Below are 4,317 nucleotides of genomic sequence, written 5' to 3'. Positions count from 1 at the left end.
CACACACACACCATCATCAATCCGCCTATCACCCTCACCTTCACCTCCTTCCACCTATCGCATTTTCAAAGCCCCTCCCCCAAGTCCCTCCTCCCTACCTTTTATCTTAGCCTGCTGGACAAACTTTCCTCATTCCTGAAGAAGGGCTCCTGCTCCTTGGATGCTGCCTGACCTGCTGCGCTTTTCCAGCAACACATTTTCAGCTCTGCTCTCCAGCACCTGCAGTCCTCACTTTCTCCAGGAATACATGAACACTTGGGAAAGAACTGCCAAAAGACCAACAGATCTAGGCTGATGGTAAGAACTCTCTGAGAGGTATCTGTCTGGAGAAGGAATGTTCACAAAAACAAAACATTGACACCGACCTGGTGAGCAAATCTACAGAGGAAAATACAAAGAGAAGATTTGACAACTGGCTGGTTTTGAAATTTGAATTTTTATGTAAATCTTAATCAGGGGTTTTATCAAACCAGTATTGTAGAGGGTAAGGTAAAAGATAGGTTTAGATAAATGAGTTGCAAATAGTTGTTAGTTAGTTATTCCCTGTTAGACTTTAAAAAATTAAAAGTTGTCAATTTTTACTTTAAGTGGCTTTTGGGATAGTGTTTGCCTGTCGAATTTTCACAGATTACAGCACGGGGTGACTCTTTTCCGTGTGTCAGGTTTGAATCAGCAGAGGAGTTTACCACATGTCATAACAGTTTGGGGGCTCGTCGTCAGGATTTCAATGGTGTGGGGGGCCTTTGTTCTCGATTTGAATAGCTTGGGTCTTGGAATTGTGATTTGAACTGGTTTAGAAAGATTTGAATAGATTTGGGGGTGCAAAACATCCCAACAGATTTAAACACTTGCAGGTTAGTGTCCCAGATCTTTAAATAAAACGTAGGTGAGACAATTTGTTTACTTTCATTGACTTGTGTTTGATTAAACTAAAAGTGAGAGAAATGGCTCTTAAAATTGCTAAAGGGGTTCTGGGATTTGAAGATGATTCTCAGATTTGCCAAGGAAGTTTAGAAGGAAAGAAGAAGGCCATATGTTTAGAGTTAGCAAATGAGTTAGATTTGGGTACAACCAAGGACAAAAGTAAAGCTGAGATTGTAAGGGAGTTAATCAAACACTTAGTCGTGTCAGAGAAACAGGTAAGCACGTTCGAGATAGAAAAACTTAAATTACATTTGAGAAACATGGAGTTAGAAGGTAAACAAAGAGAGTTAGAGAAAAAGAAAGAGAGAGGGAAAGAGAAAGGGAAAGAGAAAGTGAGAGGGAAGAGAGAAAGAGAGGAAAAAGAGAGAGAGAAGGTTCTTAGCTGAGCAAAGAGAGAGAGAATTTGAACTTGAGAAGCTGCGACTTAGTCAGCAGAGTCAAGTTAACAGCACGGAGATTAGATTAGATTCCCTACAGTGTGGAAACAGGCCCTTCGGCCCAACAAGTACACACTGACCCTCCAAAGAGTAACCCCACCCAGACCCATTTCCCTCGGAGTAATGCACCTAACACTATGGGCAATTTTGCATGGCCAGGTCACCTGACCTGCACATCTTTGGACTATAGGAAGAAACCGGAGCACCCGGAGGAAACCCACACTGACACGGAGAATGTGCAAACTCCACACAGACAGTCGCCCAAGGCTGGAATCGAACATGGGATCCTGGTGCTGTGAGGCAACAGTGCTAACCATTGAGCCACTGTGATACAGGTCAGACTTACATTGAGTTTGAAAGAATTAAACATAATCATTTTGATCGATGCTTTGAAAATAGATAGGACATTTGAGGCTCCAAGATAGATTATTCTGCTTGACGAGTTTAAAAACTCACTTCTAGAGATGATAAGAATTCACGTGGAGGAACAAAAGGTTCAGGAAGTGAGAGGGCAGCAGAATTAGCAGATGAGTACATGTTGGTGCTTAAGACAAACTTCTGGCCAGAATTTGATCCTGTGAGGGAAAGAAGTTGGGAGAAGGTGAGACCCTACGCTACAAAGCCAAGAGTAGAGAGCACTGGTAAGAGTTTACCACAACTTAATAAAGATACCCAAGAGGGTGGAAAGGAGGTGAAAAGCCTCAGGTGTTTCCACTGTGGTAAAGTGGGACACATAAAGTCACAGTGCTGTTCGTTAAAGAAAGCCACTGTGGGAAAAGATGTTGTAAAAAAAGCTAAGCCAGTGACATTAGTGAAGGTAGTCGAGGAGACCCCAAGAAGAGCCAATGAGCTACAGGGGAGTGCACAGCCTCAGCATGTGCTGGGTATGGAGATAGTATCTGATCTCTCCAAAGAATTTACCTCTGTGGGTAAAGTTTACTCAGAAAGAATGGGGTGGGGTGGGGAAGAACAAGTAGTTATAATTTTGAGAGATACAGGATCTAACCAGTTGCTGATAGTAAGGGTTGAGTGAATATCCACTCTTTCTGATCTGTTACCCAAGAGTGTGGTAATTTGTGGGATAGATGGACAGACATTTAGCATTCCCCTATGTAAGATCAGGTTGGAGTGCCAAGTCAAGACTGGGGAAATTACAGTGGGAGCGTCCATTGCAAGAATACAGTTTGTTCTTGGGAATGATTTGGCAGGATCCAAAGTGGGAGTGACACCCCTTGTTGTGGAGAAGCCCAAGGAAGACCAAGAAACAGAGGAGTTAAAACTGAAATATCCTGGTATTTTCCCAGACTGTGTAGTAACCAGATCCCGCTGTCATAAATCACAGCATGAAGTGAAAAGTAAAGAAAAAGATGAAGGAGTTGAGCTTCAGTTAGTAGACACCCTGTTTGTTGTAATGGTGCATGAAAAACCTGAATAGGCAGAGAGTCAGACAGATGTGTTTAGTCCTGAAAGGCTAAGAGACTTGCAACAGCGAGACAAAACAATAAAAGATATATATGTGAATGTGTACCCTGAAAAGGAGGCAGAGAATATTCCAGATGGAGATTATCTGAAAGATAGAATCCTCAGATGGAAATGGAGACCATGGCAGGTTAGTGCAGAGGAGAAATGGGCCAAAGTGCACCAGGTTGTGTTGTCAGTAGCCTACAGACAGGAAGTGTTACGGGTAACACATGAACTATCTGTAGGAGGTCAGCTAGGATTGCAAAAGACTCAGGCCAAGGTAGAAAAACATTTTTATTGGCCTGGAGTGCACAAGGATGTGGTTACATTTTGCCGTACGTGTCATACATGACAAATGGTAGGTAAGCCACAGGGGCGGTAATAAAACCAGTACCTTTGTTGCCAATTCCCGCATTTGAAGAACCTTTCACCATCATAATGAAAAGATGGCTTCATTTTCTTTCTATTCTTTAAACACGTTACCCTACCATACAGATACTGTTATGAAACGGGGTAAGCTCTCCTGCTTAATTTAAACCCAGCAATGCAGAAAAGATTTATCCTGTACAGTGATCTGTAAAAATTCGAGCAGTCAAGAACTATGTAAAGTAAAAATTAACAACTTTATGTCTTAAAGTATATCTGAGGATAATTAACTAACCACTATTTACAAATTCTTTCTCTAATCTATCTCCTTTTTTCAGTTTGATAGACACCGTTAAACCTGGCTTTGAACGGATCTCCTATCACTGGTGACAGTACTAACAAGTCATCCCCTTGGGAAAATGTCTGAATCTCAGAGCTTTTATCTGCCACCTGCTTCATTCTACACTGTGCTCTCTTTAGGGGCTGTTTAGCTAACTCACCTACTTGATTTACTCTCTCTCACCTCTGATATATAATCTGAGATCTCCAACTTTGGTCCTGTCAATTTTTCTTTAATTAATTTCAAAGGGCCTCTCACTTCATGGCCAAACATTAACTCAAAGGGAGTAAACTGGGGCATCTCTAATGGCAGACAATACAAATAGGATGACTTTATCCCAATCATTTGGGTAATCCTGACAGTATGTTCTCAACCTGGTCTTCAAGGTCTGATGCCATCTTTCTAAAGCTCCCTGGGATTCAGGATGATACACACTGGATTTAAAATGCTATATATCTAAACTACTCAAAACCTCCTTAAACAGCCTAACAGTAAAATTTGACCCTTGGCCCAACTGAAACTCTCTGGGTAGCTCATACCGTGTGAAGAAAGCTGTCAACACCTTTTGCCTTGATACACTGTAATGGAATTGCCTCCGGAAATCTGGTAGACACATTCATTATCGTTAACAAGTAGTGTTTCCCACTTTTAGTTCTCAGGAGGGACCTGCACAGTGACCTTCAAGGTGACCTTTTGGTCCAGCAGCTAGAGTAGCTGGTTGCCTGGAGACACAAAGAAATTCAAATTAGGCCAATCAGTTTAAATTTTACCCACCCCGCCCCAAACAAA

Source organism: Chiloscyllium plagiosum, chromosome 12, assembly GCF_004010195.1.
Source record: "Chiloscyllium plagiosum isolate BGI_BamShark_2017 chromosome 12, ASM401019v2, whole genome shotgun sequence".
NCBI classification, from domain to species: Eukaryota; Metazoa; Chordata; class Chondrichthyes; order Orectolobiformes; family Hemiscylliidae; genus Chiloscyllium; species Chiloscyllium plagiosum.
Note: the sequence above shows the minus strand (reverse complement) of the source record.